General features: G+C 54.4%; 1 protein-coding gene across 1 annotated transcript in view; it reads left to right on the top strand.

Moving 5' to 3' along the window:
- Nucleotides 1-4,088: 4,088 nt before the first annotated feature.
- Nucleotides 4,089-16,562, top strand: part of SLC25A42 (solute carrier family 25 member 42) — a 28,269-nt gene continuing 15,795 nt past the window's right edge. The window contains exon 1 of the mRNA XM_036093930.2: nucleotides 4,089-4,193. The gene's annotated coding sequence lies outside the window, so the exon portion shown is untranslated. The remainder of the gene's footprint in view (nucleotides 4,194-16,562) is intronic.

Genomic DNA, 16,562 nt, shown 5'->3' with positions numbered 1-16,562 from the left:
TCCCCCACCTGGAACTCACCCAGTATGTAGAAGGATCTTGCACCTGCTTCAGGCTGCCTTGCCTTGACTTCTGCCACCCATGTGACCTCAGGGTAGTCTGTAAGCCCTGCGAGCCTCATGTATCATCATCTGTCTTGTGGGAGGTGGGTGGTGCCAGCCCATTTCTGGGGAAGCCTGAGGTGTTCTTCCTGTAATTCCTGCCCCAGCTCTGCTCTCAATCTGCCCAAGGCTCCCCATTGCCCTCTCCATAAAACCAACTGTCCTCCAGGCCCTGCCCACCTCCCAACCTCATGTTCCCTACATTCTCTTCTAGTTGTCTTTCTAGCCACATCAGCTTCCCCCCCTTAAGGCCTTTGCACATGCTGTCCTTGCCTGGAGCACCTTTCCCCCAGCCCTACCCATGGCTGGCTCCTCCCTGGCACCAGGTTCTAGCTCACATGTTGCCTCCATGGGGAGATCCCCTTCTGTTCCCCTTCACTGGTGCCCTGGTCCCATCACCTCTGTGCGGTGTCACTGAGCTCTGAGCCTATCTGAAGTCGCCTTGCTTGTGTGCTTTTGTGTTTGTCCTCTACTGCCCATGAGTTGCACGTAGGCAGGCTCCTGTCTCCCTGCTCTGCTCCAGCTTCCTGTAAATGTTTTTGAATATACACCTAAATAATAAAGGGGTGGTTTGGAGGGAAGGCCTAGTGCTCTGCTCCCCTGAGCTCCTGGCCAGCCTTCCTACAGCTGCAGGCTGCTCTGGGGAGGCAGGGCTCCAGCTTATCAGTCCTTCCCACCTTAATCCGAAGAATGGGGCTTCGTCAGTGGGCGTGGCTCAGGGGCTGTTTGGAAATCCCCAGGGTTTGCAGGCATATCATTAAGTTGTCCAAACCTGGGTTCCAGTCCCTGCTCTGCCACCTCAGGTGAACCTCAGCCTCCTCTCCTGAAAACAGGTTAAGTGGATTGCTACACAGGACCACAGCCCCCAGCAAGGCCCACGGCCCCTCTCTGAGTGCTTGCCATCCTCGTTGATGACATGGAAACCAGCGCCCAGGAGAAAACCGCTGCAAGGGAGGGGCCCGCACATTCAGGCTGTGCCTGTACTGCGCAGCCTCTCTGAGTCTCTGGGAGGCTGAGTGAAACTGCCTTGAAACCAGCTGGGCTTGGTTGACATCACTGTTGCCTTCAGCAGGTATCCCTCCAGCCAGGGAAGGACCCAGGGTCCTGGCTTATGAACACATCTTTGAGAGGCAGGGCCTACAAACCCCATTTTCCAGATGAGAAATAGACTCGCCAGCCTTTGAGGGGCCACAGTGGGATGAGAACCCAGCTTGGCCTGCCTCCACGCCCCTCCTCTCTTGCCAGCGTTGCTAACCTGACCTTGGGCAAATGGCTCTCTGGCCTCTGTTGATTAAGCCCTGTCACTCTGCCCAGGCCTGGCTCATAGCCATCATGTCAGATGATTCCAGGGATCCCCGAGAGGTAGAGGAGACTGGGGGGCAGAGAGACAGTGTCCTGCCCAGAGCCAGCCAGGCTGACACGGAAGAGCTGGGATCCCAGGCACCCTGGCCAGGCACAGCTGAAGTGCCCACAGTGGGGGTGTCAGTTGCTGATGCCAAGGGGCATTACTGGCCATTGTTGGAAGGCAGCAGGGAGCTTGGCCGGCGCCAGCATGCTGACAAGCAGAGGCCAGAGCCCAGGCAGTGCCTTTGGCACCCTCAGGAAAGGCAGCCTGGTGTTGGGCTGCTGCCTGACCCTTGCCTCAGTTGGCACTGTCCCTAGGGGTACCCTGGGACCTTCCAGGAGCTTGCTGCCTCCCTCCCAGGGCCTGGCAGGTGGGTGCTGTGAGTAGGGACTTCTGTAGCATAAATATCTCCCTCTCTGGGTGGCAAACCCCACCCATAGTTGGTCTATGTCCACATTCCATGAAGCGCTATTTACAGAAAGGGAAACAGGCCCGGAGAACAGTTTATCCATCACCAACACTCAGCAAGTGCTGGCTGTGGACCAGCGAAGTTGTGAGTGTTTTACTTCCATTCATCTCGTTAGTGCTGCCTTCAACCCTGGGAGGTAGTTGGAGAAACTGAGTCAGAGAACTTGAGTCACTTGCTGAAGGTCTGGTGGCCAGCAAGCAAAAAACAGCAGAGATTCAAACCCAGCCTCTGGCCCTTTCAGCAAGGAACACTTGTAGTATGAAGATCAGTTTTCTCATCTGCAGAGTAGGTGCTGTCCCCTCCCCCCACCACCTGGAAATTCGGTCCTGAGATGGTATTTGGCCCAGTAAGGACCTGACACCCATTATGTGTTTAGCTGACCTCAGTGTCCTCCTCTTGTCCAGAGAGCAGAATGGAGACCAGGGCCTGGAAGTTGGCTGGGGAGCAAACCTGGGAAGCAGGGAGGTATGGGAGAGAGGCCCAGGTGGGAATATGGGAATATTGTGAGTCAGATGGTGGCCTCAGGCTAGTGACATCGACAGTGTGAGCCTCAGTGTTTTTCCCTGTCCTCCATAGTCCTCCATACCGGGAGCCCTTCGAGATGTTGTGGATTAAGCACAGGGGGCTTGCCCAGCCCTGAAATGTGAACCCTTATTAAGGCCTAGCTTCGGTTTGCTCCCTCCCAGCATTCCCTGGTTCTGAACTTGATCTCCACCAACCCTAGCCAGTGCCTAGAGGAAATAAGAGCCAGTATCTGGGAACATTTGTAACCCTCTCCGCGCTGGAGATTAAGAGAGTGCACTTGGTGAGTCAGAGAACTGGGTGGACTTGGGAGGAGTGCCAGTGACACAGAGGGGCACTGGATGGCAGGTGTCTTCTCTAAACTGCTGGCATCTGTCTGCAAAGAATCCCATGAACTTCACCTCACGGAGAAGCTGAGGCTCACAGGTCAGATGGTCCTGCAGAGGGTCAAATGCTTTCACCAGAAGGTCAAGGCAAGGGCTAGGATATAAGTTCTCCCAGGGGAGCAGCCCAAAAGAGGAAAGATCAAGGTGTAGGGATCATTGTCCCTGAGGAAACCGATCCACAACCACCTTGCCCAAGGTTTTGTAGTGGGCCAGTGGCTGGACATGGATTTGACCCAGATCGCTCAGGCCCCTGGTGGCTCTTCTCTGACACTGTCTTACCCCACTTCCAAAGAGCAGGCTGCTCTAAATTCACCTCCAGATTCAGCCACTTGAAGCGCTGTGGGCGAGGAGCTAGACCTCTCTGCACTCTGGTTTCTGTAAAATATGGCCAGTGGTCGCTTTGACCTCATGAGATAGTAGTTAGTTTTCAGTTGATTCACAAAAGGCTTATCCGGGAGGAGGCCGGATGGGGATGTCACTGGATCCCGTAAAGGAGAAAGCTTGAAATCAGAAAAGTCCAACACTTCCAGAAAGCCACAAAGCTCATGGGTAGGATTCCACCTGTTTCCACATCTTCACAACAACCTGGAGCTTCAGAGGACGAGCCTGAGTGACCTCAGAGAGTCTGCCTTCTCCGTGTCATTGGCAGGGAAATAGCGGGGAGTGAAGGAATGTAAAATTATCCAGGAGTCTTTCAGCTGCGATGGCCCATGTTCACAGCCAGCGTTGGAGGTCCTGCTTCTACGCTGCGAGGTCCAAAGGCTAGCCTCTACGACACAGCACCAGGGTACCCCGCCCGGGGCGTCTGAGGCCACCTACGGCCGCCGCGCTCCCGGCCAAACTCAGCACCTTGCGCTCTCCTGCCTTGCCCGGAGGCACACCGCTCACGGCCCCTGCGACCGGCCGCAGGGCCTGTCCGTCTTCGGCGTCGCAGCCAATCCTCATCGCCCTCTAGGCTACGCCCTCCGGTCTCGCGCCAGCCGCGCCAGCCACTTCGGAGCCCTGCCCTTGCCCCCCAGAGATTGGTCGTCAGGGCTGCTCGTCTTCTGCCAGAGCTCCAATCCTCGCCTACCTCCCGGCCCTCACCTCCCAGCACCTCGCACCCTGCGGGACCACCTCTGGGATCAAAAACTTCACCCAATAGCCCGCCTCTACCCTTCAGTGATTGGCTCTAGGGGCTGCCCGTCTGTTTCATGCCAATCAATCTCTGTGTTCCCCAACGCCGATTGGCCAGCATGCAGCCAATCGGAGCGTGGCGTGAACCCCTCCCGCAGCGCGCGCTGGGGGTGCGCGAGGCGGGGCCGTGGTGGCCCGAGGCGGTGGCGGCGGCGGCGGCGGCGGTGGTGGTGGTGAAGGCGACGCGTCCTAGCCGGTAAGGGGGAGCAGAGGGCGCGGGGTGGCGCAGGCGTCCGGGGGCCCGCGCCCCTCGGGCCGAGCCAGGGCGAGGCACGGTCTTGTCGTGGGTCCTGGGGCGGGGGCGGGCGAGGCAGGGCGTGACAGCAGCGTCGCAGGGGTAGGGAGAGGTTAAAGCCCTCCCGTACACCCCGCGTCTGGAGCTCCTGGGGACCCTCCCAGCCGGATCTGAACCTTCGCGGTCAGTCCACACACGCCTGACACCACGTCCCTTCTTGTTGACAACACCCCCCCCCCCCCGATACACCTGAGACTGTCCACCTCGCTGACATCCCCCACACCTCTGGGGCCGTGTCCCCAGGCGCTCGGCACAGTTGGATCTTCACACCCACACGCACTTGAGTCCATGTCCCCACCAATATTCTCCTCACACACCTGCCACCGCCCCCGCACTCATGGACACCCCCCACATCACCTAAAATTGTTCCTCTTGATGAAACCTCCACACCCAGAGCCATGCACCCCTACCTCTGCCACTGGGCGTACACCCCCTCCACCCATGCCTGAGCCTATGATGCCGAACTCGTGGCCCCCCACTCACACCTGGGCCGGGTTATATCCCCTCACTGATTTTGCTCACATCCAGGTCTGTGCCCCTCTCTCTTGCTTCCTCCCTTTAGCCACTTGGGTCAGGGCCCTCAGATACTCTCCCCCATCCCTCCACCTGCCCTGTGCCTTTCCAGGCCCTCTCTCCATGACACACCCCCAGTCTGTCCCCCACCCGTACTTTCTTACATGTGTACCTGTATTTGTGCTTCTCTGTAATCCTTGAACCGCACCCCCCCACCCAGGTTCCCCAACATTCACCCGAGCCTAGCTCTCTCAGGATAACTGCACCCTCCCCCACCCAAAAGAAAAGCCCACCCAGATGTTATCTTTTCATTTATGACAGTCTGTAAAGTGATTTCCAGGCTTACAATAATCCCTTTGGCCAGGCGAAACCAGAATTATCTCCATTTTACCAGCAACAAACCTAAAGAGACTTGAACTGGGGAGGCAGAGACCATCCCTCCCTGAGCATTGCTGACCCTTCTCTGTAGACCTTCCCCATTTTTGCCCATCTGTTGTGCTTATCTCTGAGGGGCTGGCAGGGGAGGGAACCCCCTCCTTCCCTGCAGCTGTTCCTCAGGAGTCATGACTTTGAGTCCGGAAAGACTGAGCTGGAAGGGGCGGCCCCTGAACGTTGCTGTAGCACGTGTCTCTGTGTCCTGGGGCTGGGTGGGGGCGGGGACACTGCAGGAGCGGGACTTCAACACCTTGGGTGCCTCCAGTGGCACCCAAGGGAGGTGCCAGCTCCCAGCCTCTGGCCCCAGCTCTTGCAGACCGAAGCCCCTTGCTGACCCTCAAGAACTCCTGGGGCCCTTAAAGCCGATAAACCTAGAGAGTAAGGAAACACTCTTCAGAGTGAGGAGAGCTAATGTTACAGCCACCTAGAGCCAAACTGTAAAACTGGAGCCTGGTGAGGTGCTGGGAATAATAATTTTTCTGGAACTTTAGAAGTTCCCTGGAGTATGATTTGCAAGTGTGCAGCATAGAAGAAGACGGTAGCTTTGTTGTGGAAAAGTAATAACGTGGTGCGGTTTCCTGTAAGGTTTGCATAGCACCTCTGACCCCCCTCTGTCTCTCCCACCAGAATGTGCCAGAGGGTCATGTCACCTTCACCTTCTCCTGTAGAAACTAAAGCCAATGGGCTTTTCTGCCCACATTCAAAAGGAGTCATTTAAAATGTGTGTCTTTATGTATGTGCATGTGTATGTATATGTAGATGTATACATATACACGTTCATATGTACACGTACTCACGTTTTATATACTACAAATGTATACACGTTACATATATATACGTATGCAAATATGTAAACTTTGATAAGGTAATGGATGTACATGGTAAAAAAAAAAAGTACAAAAGGACATACAGTGAAAACCAAGCAGGTTTGTCTGCACCCGGTACCCTTCTGGAAGCATCCATTGTTAACTTGCCCCGTTTCCTTCCAGAGATAGTCTATGGCTTAGGGGGAGGGGATGTATATCCCCCACCTCTTTTAAGCCCCTGTTAAATTTACATGAGATTTTTATCAAATGGGTGTGCCAGAGTTACAGCCAGTCCCTTACTGACGACTGTTGAAGTTGTCACTTGTATTTTCTCCTACAAACTGAGGTGAAATGAATAGATGGACCCATGCATGAGCAAATACGCAATGAACGTGTGTGGGGCTGGAGTCCAGACACTTACGAAACCTGGTCTTCGGGGAGTTTCCTAGGAGTGGCCAGGCCAAAGGGTATGTCCATTGAAATGGTTAACGTTCCTCCAGAGAGTTTGTGCTGCCATCAGTTTTCTCTCAGCTGTGAAACTGGATTGCTTATTTCCTCTCCCAGCAGCCAGAACAGTTACTATCAAGTGTCCTGGTTTCTCCAATCTGATAGGTAAAGCGCAGCCTGAGAGATCTTTTGAACACCACTTCTGGGCTTTCTATTCAACTCTTGTGTTCTGGCCTGTGCAGTGGTGATTAAACATTGTATCTCTGTTTCTCTTCCCCAGTTGGACTAAAGTTCAGTCCAAGGAATATTTGAGTCCCTCCTCTGTGGAGCTCTGGAGGAAACCTTGGGTTTGGGGCGCGGGGGCGTTCCTTGCAAGAGAGAGACATGGGCATTGGCCATAGTCCTGGGAGGGGAGGTTTAAAAAGTTGGCTGTTACTAAGTTTTTGTTTTTCCACTTGGATCCGGCAAAAGAATTTGACTGTCAGTTGAGATTGTGATAAATCAGATGTTAAATCTTTTGGGGAAGTTGTCCGCTATTTCCCACTATTGGTGCCAGGTGGAGGGCATCATCAGACTGAGGTCAGGCCTTTTCCCACCTGTCATCCTGTTTTTGTTCTTCTGTTTTGGCAGTTAGACACTAGAGGAATACTGAGATGATTGGAACTATTAGCTTGATTGGGTTTTGCAAACCAGCTCTTTTAAAAATGCATTATATTCTTTATTTGAAGTGCGAGATACTTGTTAATAAAAAGTTTATAATGTGCACGTGAGAAGAGAGTGTAAAGGATAACAAAGCTAACACTTAGCTGAAGAAGTAGAACATGGCCCCCAGCAGCCCCTCCCTGGTCACTGCGCTATTTTTAAAATATGCTTGTCAACGTTTGTTTTCTTCCCTGAGTACCTTTTGCTGCAGCTGAGTGCTTGGATTCCAGGGTCTCAGCAAAGATCAGCAGAAGCCGGGTTTTCTGTCGGAGCTGTATCAGTAGGGCAGCCTGAGAGGTCCGGGGAGGGGGGGAGGAGTGACCTCAGGGCCATGGGCAGGTCACCAGCCAGTACCAGGAGCGTTGTCTTAGACTCCAAGTCATGTTAGTGTCCTGGGGCTGCTGTAACAATCAAGGCGATAGCAGGTGCTAGAGATGGAATGTTTCTGTCTCCTTAAAATTCGTATGTTGAAAGCTAATCCCCAACGAGATGGCATTAGGAGGTGGAGCCTTGAGGAGGTGATTAGGTCATGAAGGTGGAGCCCTCCTGAATGGGATTAATGCCCATTAAAAGAGGCCCTCACCCCTTCTGCTTTGTGAGGCACAGCAAGAAGGCATCTGTGGACCAGGGAGAGGGCTCTCACCAGACACCCAGTCTGCTGGCGCCTTGATCATGGACTTCCCAGCCTCCAGAACTGTGAGACATATGTTTCTGTTGTCTAGACGCCACCCAGTCTACAGTCTTCTGTCACTGGCCAAAACAGTCTAAGACTGCAGGGTCATTTCCTACTGGGGGATCTGAGGGAGAATCTTACTGGGCCCCTCTCCTGGTTTGGTAGCTGTTGGCAGTCCTTGGGGTTTTGGCTTGCAGCCACATCATCCCATTCTCTGCCTCCATCTTCACACCCACGTTCTTCCCTGTGTGTTTTTCTTCTTACAAGGACACCCATCATGGGATTTAGGGCCCACCGTAAATTCAGTATGATCTCATCTCAATATCCTTAACTCATTTCACCTGCAGAGACCCTATTTCCAAATATGGTGACCTTCTGAGGTTCTGGATGGCCATGAACTTTGGTGGGGGACACCATTTAACCCCTCCAGCTGTGAAGCCAGAAATTCTGCCAGGATGTTATTCAAAGAAGTGCTTGTCTAGCCACCTCTGCTGTTTCAGGCAAAACAGGGCTGGTAGCGTTGCAGAGTGCAGCCCCTCATTCACCTGCCGTCCTTCTGGAAGGTGGAGGCATCTACCCAGAGCTAGCAAGGACCCAGGCAAGTGAATGTATATGTATGTTTTGCTCTTTGCCAGCCCTTGGCATGTGCTTACCGAACTGTGAGCTTGGTCCTAGATCATCCCAGTTTATAGAGGGTCACCAAGGGGAGAACATAAGGGGAGCCAAGACGGATGTAGGTCAGCCAGAATCCAGACCCCTGTCCCTTAAGCAAGTCACCGGTGGCACTCATGCTTTCTGCCACTGCTAGACATGGGCGTCTGTAAGCCACAGCGAAACACCACGGTGCCTGGAGCCTGGGTGACCATACCGTTCTTCCACAGTCTGTAAATACCTGTGGGACAGGGACAGGTGCAGAGGAAGCAGAAACACTGGGGCTCAGAAGGGTAGGGGACGCAGATGTGGATCAGTTCTCACCAAGTGGTTGGGGCTCTGTAATTGATGAGTTCTAGCAGAGGATTGGGATGCTAACTCAGGGAGGGGAAGGTTCTTAGAGATCTGAAGCCAGCAAGGAGTTAGCTAGATGGCAAAGAATTGTAAGCAAAGGGAACAAGAGAGCCTGGGTATTTTTAGGCCCAAGGCACTGAGCTTGAGAGGAGATTGAGGGACCTGGTCCATGGAACCCATGACAGGCACAGGAGGGGACTCACCTCGAGGCTGCTGCCAGCAAGGCGTGGTCGCCATGCCTGAGCTTAGAGCCCATAGCAGCCTGTGCTTGCTTCCCCAGCACAGGGGACCAGGACCAGGACAGGAGACACCTTGTGACCAGTTGCAAGCCTTCCCTGATGAAATGTGCCCATGGAGTGCTCCTGACAGATGTCATCACTGTTATTCCATCTCTAGGTCACGTGCCTTTGCCATGGGATGAGTGGAAAAAGAGAATATATATGTTTCTTTTTTTTTTTAAGATTTTATTTATTTGTCAGAGAGAGCACAGGCAGGGGGAGCGGCAGGCAGAGGGAGAAGCAGACTCCCCACTGAGCAGGGAGCCTGATCCCAGGACCCTGGGATCATGACCTGAGGCGAAGGCAGACGCATAACCGACTGAGCCACCCAGGTGTCCCAATATATATGTTTTGATTAAGTATTAACTAGCCATGCTGACCCAAGCCCCACCCAGTCTGCAGTATTTGTCCTCGTCCTAAAGGGCAGGTTCCCAGGCCTCACTATAGCAGGCCCCAACTTAAGCCTGAGGAGGAGCTCAGGAATTCTGCACAAGTGTCCTGGAGATTCTGGACAGGTGTTCCTGGAACCCCCTGGTGTAGCAGCCCAGAGCTGGAGGAAGATGCTGTAGCTGGAGGAGAGGAGGGAGCAGGGCTGGCGGGCCTGGCTTCCGGTGCCACGGGCAGACAGGACCCATTACTGGTCAGGCCTTAGCCAGTGGCTGGTCTAGCCTTGGGCTGGCAAGGGGGCATGTAGGAGCCAGGCCTTGAAGAAGGGATAGGTTTGGGGGCTGTGAGCAGCCCCTTTGGCCTGGAGCACACGGGTCAAAGCCAGGCATCGGCTAGCCCTGAATGTCAGAGTGGGAGACATCGCCGCCAGCTGTCCTGGGCAGGGGCGCTCGCATCGGCAGGCACTTGGCCCCGTTGTCAGGTGGGGGCAGCAGGGCGCCGCCAGCCGGCTTCTGTTTAACACTCTGGGGAGATGAACCTGGAGAAAGCGGGTGGAGGGATGCTGGACACCCAGGACCAATGCTTAGCTCTTTCAGAGGCCCTGGCGTGGGGGATGCAGGCTGAATGGTGAGATCTAGGAACTGGTGAGGCCTGCTCAGTAGGGCCGGGTGGTGTGAGATGGGCTCCATCCCAGCTCCGTCTGACTCCTACTTATAAGGCAGAATGATACTTACCCACACCCATGACCCACTTGAGCATTGCCACCCCGGGAATGTAGTAACGGATGGAAACGGAGGCCTGGGGAGGTTTAGTAACATGGCCAAGGTCACAAGCTGGACCCCATCTTCCCATAACACCAGCATGGTGTGGCTGGGAGCCTCTACATGCTCCTACTTGGGGAATTAGGCAGACAGGCTAGAAGAAGTACATTTCTGCTGCCGTGGGAAGGGTGCCTGAAGGGCCGAAAGACAGATGGCAAAAGCCCCTGTTGGCAGGTATATGCCTCTGACTGCTTGCTAAGCAAGGACCCTGAGCATAGCCCAGGCCATTGCCCTCCACAGACACCCCCCCCCCCCCGCCCAGCAGGGGAAGCCAGTGGAAAGTGGCCCCGTCTCGTGCAGCAGGGAACCATAGAGTGCTCAATATAGGGCAGAGCAACTAAGTTTTGGGAGGGGAGGCCAGGACATTTAGGAAGGGCTTTGAAGAATGCGGAGGAGTTTGCCAGGCACAGGGTGGAGAGACTACAGCCAAAGCAAAACTTGGTATGTCCAAAAAATTAATTACCTCATCCAGCAAATAACTGAGTAGATACAAGCACTGTGCTAGGCTCCCCGTGGCGAAAACACAAGACTTTTGGGGTGAGGGCTTTACACAAGTGCACCCTCTTATCAGAGGGCTGTGAGTAGTGTTGAGGGCCTTGGTTTGTTGTAGGTCACCCAAGTGCAGTTGGTAACAGGTGTCAGCAGCCCTGTGTTGCAAGGACCCGGGACAGTGATTGACAGTAGGATGTTCTGCATCTTGCAGGACGCGAATGCCTGAGTGTCTGACCCGTAGAGATGGCAGCACAAGGTTGCAGAGGCCAGTTGGTCTGAAAGGCCCGAGTAGAAGGGAGTGCAGCAGGGAGAGACGCGCAACAGCTGGTCGGGTCTGGGTTAACCGGCACAGCCATTATGTAAGATGCTACCGCTCTCTTAATAGCAGAAGTTAATGCCCATTAACTGGAAAAGAAAACAGGCTTTATCAACAGGCAGATAGGATGTTAATTGGCTTCCGTTTACTGAGAGATTACAGGATCTGTTCCGGGACTGCTTGTAAACTCCATCAACTGAGAAACGCCCCCGTTTGTGCAAGCATTTCCTCCGTCCCGCGGGGTGGCGCATGCAGCACTCACCAGCAGGAATGGTGGCCCCGGCCAGGGAGCTTCTGAGGGAGTCAGGCGTGTGTGTGTGTGTGTGTGTGTGTGTGTGTATCAGGATGGATGCACACGGGGAGCTGCTGCAGCGGGGGGGCTCACAGACTGGGCTACTTAAGATCCCACAACCCCAGGTGCCCGCTTCCTAGACAATGCTGTTCAGTATGTTAGATTGCAGAATTGCCCTCCATCCTGCTTTGCTTTGCTTCGCTTTTTGATGAGTGGAAAGATTGCTTGAACAGAAATATGATATGAAAAAATGAATTTTTGTTCATTGGGGCTGGTCTGTGACTGCTGCCTGCCGGTGGCATGTGGGGCAGAGGTGGCCCACTGCACTTGACCCCTCATTCTTAACCCTGCTGCTGGGGAAGACTCTGGCGCCTGAATCCCAGTTCATGGGTACCTGTTAAAGGTACCTCCAGAGAACATACTGGGGCTGGGCCCACTGCGGCCATTGTCCATGGTTGGAAATGCAGGCCAGGGCTGGAAGAGTGTACGGGAAACACATGGGTCAGGGCTCTGGGGGAGGTGCAGGGGACAGAAACCCATCTCAAACTGGCTGAACTGGAATGGGAACTTTGTGGGCTCCGGGGTGGGAAAAGTCTAAGTGCTTCTGGCACCTTCCATGTTCTTTGGTAGCTCCCAGGTTCTTCTAGCACCACTGGGCCCCAGGACACCCCAGCTCAGCAGACATCCATCCCCCCCTCCCCCCGGCCTTGGCTCTGTGTCACTGCCCTCAGGGCCTACCTGCTTTCCCTCCTGAGAGAAAGAGGACTTCTCTGGCCCAGTGGCTCCTTCAAAACTCCCAGTCTTTGGGTCTGGTGCTCCAAAGTGAGGGCCACCTGGGTCACCCTGGAGTCAAGGGAAGGGTCAGCTCCCCCTTCTCCAAGGTGGCAGAGGCAGAGTGTGTGGCTGCCCAGTGTGCTATCTCCAGAAGGGGCCAGATGTCCACTGCACGTGTGGCCTGCCTTCTAGGAGCTTAGACATCTCCTCTGGGCTTTTGGTCATTGCCAAAATCATCAGCAGGTGTTCTTCACAGGTGAGGAGGAAGGTGAGCAATAGCGAGCAGTGTGTCTTGTCCCTCTGGTGCCAGTAGGGTCCCCTGGGAGTTAAGAACACAGTGCTCAGGCTCACGGTCAGTTGGCCTGGGAGAGGCTGGCAGCTTTGGGGTTTTTCTTTTTTAATGTTTAAACTTGTTTCGTTGCGGACTAAGTTTCGTACAGTAAAGTGAGTGACTCCTGGACAGCTCAAGGAGCTTTTCCACGTGTGTTCACGTGTGAGACCAGATCAAGATGCAGAGCGTTTCAAGCCCCCAGCTGGCTCCTCCGCGACCCTTCCCTGTCCTACCTCCCAAAGCTAACCCTGGTCTGATCTTTATCACCGCTGATGCTTTATTGTCTGTGCTGGATTTTTTTTTTTTTTTTAAGATTTTATTTATTTATTTGACAGAGAGAGACATAGCGAGAGAGGGAACACAAGCTGGGGGAGTGGGAGAGGGAGAAGCAGGCTTCCCGCAGAGCAGGGAGCCCGATGCGGGGCTCGATCCCAGGACTCTGGGATCACGACCTGAGCCGAAGGCAGACGCTTAACGACTGAGCCACCCGGGCGCCCTGTGCTGGATTTTTTTTTAATTGTGATAAAATATATATAATGTAAAATGTACTGTCTTCAACTTTGCTTTGTGTGTAGTTCATTGACGTTAAGTGCATTCACATTGGTGTGCAGCCATCACCACCATCCCTCTCCAGAACTTTTCCATCTTCCCAAACTGAAACTCGGTCCCCATTAAACCCGAACTCCCCGCTCCCCTCCCTCAGTCCCTGGCACCCACTGTTCTGGTTTCTGTCTCTATGAATATGAGGACTCTAGAGACCTCATATAAGCGGAATTAAATATCCGTCTTTTTGTGACTCGTTCATTTCACTTAGCATGATGTCCTCAAGGTTCATCCATGGTGTAGCATGCGTCAGAATGTCCTTCCTCTTTAAAGCTCAGTGACATGCCACTGTATGGACAGACCAGGTTGTGTTACTGTGCTTGGATTAGACTCATTCGGTACACAGTCTTTTGCGTTGGCTTCTCGTTCTCCACTATTATGTCCGAGGCTTGTCCCTGTCGTTGCATGTGGCAGCAGCTTGTCCTTCTCTGTTGTTGTGTGGCACCCGGTCGTGTGACTGTACCACGTGCGAGAACTCATTCTGTGGGTGGCCATCTGGGTGGTGGTCACAGAAGGTGCTCGACATCACTGTGAGATAGGACGTACTACTGTGCCGGTGTTCAGAGTTCCCAGGTGAGGTCTCAGGGTCTCCAACACTGAGAGAGGCACTAGGGGAGGCATGTGGGGATCATCCTGGCTGGGGTCCAGAGGTGGAAGCACCAGGAGGGGTGTTGTGGGGTGGGGGTGTTTTGTGCTCTCCCATGAGCAGAGCCTTAGATGGCCTGCCGTGCACTCAGCCTGAGCTGGCTCCAGCCTTGGGGGTCCCCTTTCTCACGGCTCTGGCCACCCGGGGTGCTCCTTCCCACCACTCCCACCCTGTGCATTCCTCAGGAAGCCTTCCCAGACCCCAGGACAGACCCTGCCCTGCATCTCTCCACCACAGAGCCCCACTCAGCAGCATCCCTGTGGGCCATTTGCCCACACTCCCCAGGCCATCTGCCCCGCCCACCGCGGTGCCACCTCCCCAGAGTGTGTACTCAGCAGGCACACAGTTCATCGGACTCAACCCCAGAGGGGTGTAAATACTGGACCAGAGCAGGCCGGTCCTTAAGGCTCCCCTTTCTAGAACCATCCCTCCAAGTGTCAGGACAAGAGGATTCTAGAACCTTTAGCCCCCACTCACAGGCTCCCAGTCTGGCCAAGCCCTGGCCCTGCCCAGCAGCACCATTCCAACTTGTGTGGGCTCCTCTTATTGGGAGCAAAGGAGTGAATTCCCTTTGGTGCCCCCTGCCCAGTCACTGGGTAACCCAGGGTGCCCTGGGGGAGACTAGGGCCGGGGGTGGGTCCCACAAGCCAGAGCAACACGGTGAGCAAGTGGAGTGGAGAGAAGACATGGGAGCAACAAGGACCAGGATGATGAGCAGCAGAGCTGGGCCTCAGACAGGAGCTTGCACCTGGCCCTGCACCACCTGGCCGTGTACCACCCTGCCTCACCTTTGCGTCTGCTGAATCGGTCTTGGGGCCCTCAGGCACACATTAACACCTGTCCTTTAGCACACCTGGTCCAGCTCCTGCAGCTGCTGGGATCCTTTGGACTACCCCTTGTCATCTGCATGGGTTCAGTCCCCCCATTGCCCTCCTCCCCCCCCACTCCCCCACCAAACCTGCCCCCCCACCTGCGGTAGGCAGAGGACATCTCAGCCTGTGGCCCGCGTTGGAAGATTGGAGCAGCAAGGAAGTAACAGAGCATCTTGTTTTAACCCAGAGCATAAAGTAGTCATCCACAAGGTCATTACTGATCTGAATAAATGGCTGAAGAAGTAAATCAGTCGGGGAGAAGAAACCATAGTTCTTGTGTAAGAATTCCTAGTCATGTATGTCAATTCTCCCGCTCTGGGAGGGGAGCTTAACTCCTGTCACACACACACGCACCCCCATCCCAGGGGGCACTGGTTCCAAGAGAAGAGTCTGGAACAGGGTCGCTCAGCAGGGGGACAGACAGCTGGCCGACCCCACCTTAACCCAGAGGTCCAAGTCAGTCTCACCTGGATTAAGTCTGTGCTCTCAGGTATAATGTCATGAGGAGGGCTCACCTCTCCTCACCTCCGATGTCTTCCCGAGACCACACAACCCCAAGCTCATGGTGAGAAAACACCTCAGACAGATGCACTCGGGGCACGAGGGGGTGGGATTCTGGGGCAGAAAAGGGTGACTGGGGGAATAACTGGCCAAACCGCACGAAGCCTGGAGTTCTGTGGACAGTCATGTTGGAACAGGAGTAATAACAGTCGCCGACCAGGCCAGCCCAGGCCCTTCACGGCCAACACCTCAGGCCAGGCTCCCTTTTCATGGTCGCCCTTCTTGACTCTTCAGGCCGTGGCACTGGAGGGTCTCAAGAGGCCCCTGCTTCTTATTTTTCTGTTTTATCAGATACCACCACGTGTCACTATTCTCTGCCCCTAATTCACCTCCACTGCCAGGGAACCAGAACCTCGGAGGCCCTGAGCAGCGTTTCATGTGAGTCCCCATGTGCAGAAGGTAGGGCAGCCGGGGTTTGTCCCAGTCAGACCTTCTGTCTGTGTTTTCAGATGTCTGTGTTTCAAAATGCGTTTCAAATGCCCAGCCTGCTCGTGTGCCTCATTATCTTAGGTTGTGTCCAGGATATTAGATTTTTCAAATCATGCAAGGCCCAGGGTATCAACTCCCAGACATGATTTCTGCTGGCTTCTTCCAGGCTTGTGGGAACCAGCAGACCAGGGCTGTCTTCCAAGTTCAAGACTGGAAGTTCTCAGGCCTCCAGACATCAGGCCTTGGTCCCTCAGGGACCTCTTCCCATACCTTCCTTCTGCCAGGTGCCAGCCCACAGCAGGGACTGCTTACCCAGGGCCCCACCTTGGTGATGCGGACTCTGACTTCTGTCCCTGCAGAATGCCCCACCGGCCCTTGGCTGCCTCTTCCAGGCTCACGTCCCATGGTCAGAGCCTTGGGCCCCTTGGATTGCAGCCCAGGAACCCATGCTGTCCCTTTAGGTCTGGGACGCTTCTCTGAACAGGTTGTCCATGTTCTGTGTTAAAAGTTGCCCTCGGGGGACGATTGGGGTGGCCAGACCTTCCACCCTGCTTTCCCTACCCTGCTGTTCCTTCAGGTTAAGCAAAGTCTTAAGGGGCATGTGGTTCTCTAGGAGAACCGTTCAGGATGAAAGGGGGCCAGGGCTCCATGGAGAAGGATATGGCCATGACTTTGGAGTCCTGCGTCAAGGTTGGAGTTCCCTCTGCTCTTGGTCTGACCCAAGTTTTTCCGTGTTGCATCAGCAAAGTGAAGAGATAAACCAGTGACCATGACACCCCTAATGGGTAGTGGCAGCGATTATCACCATGGTGGTCTCCAGCAGAGGACTTGTGCTACCGTAACTTCCCCATCGGTAAAGCAGCACCCATATGGGTGGTGAAGGCTGG

This window comes from Halichoerus grypus, chromosome 1, assembly GCF_964656455.1.
Source record: "Halichoerus grypus chromosome 1, mHalGry1.hap1.1, whole genome shotgun sequence".
Taxonomy (NCBI): domain Eukaryota; kingdom Metazoa; phylum Chordata; class Mammalia; order Carnivora; family Phocidae; genus Halichoerus; species Halichoerus grypus.
The sequence above is the reverse complement of the archived record's forward strand: the minus strand, read 5'-3'. Positions and strand labels throughout refer to the sequence as shown.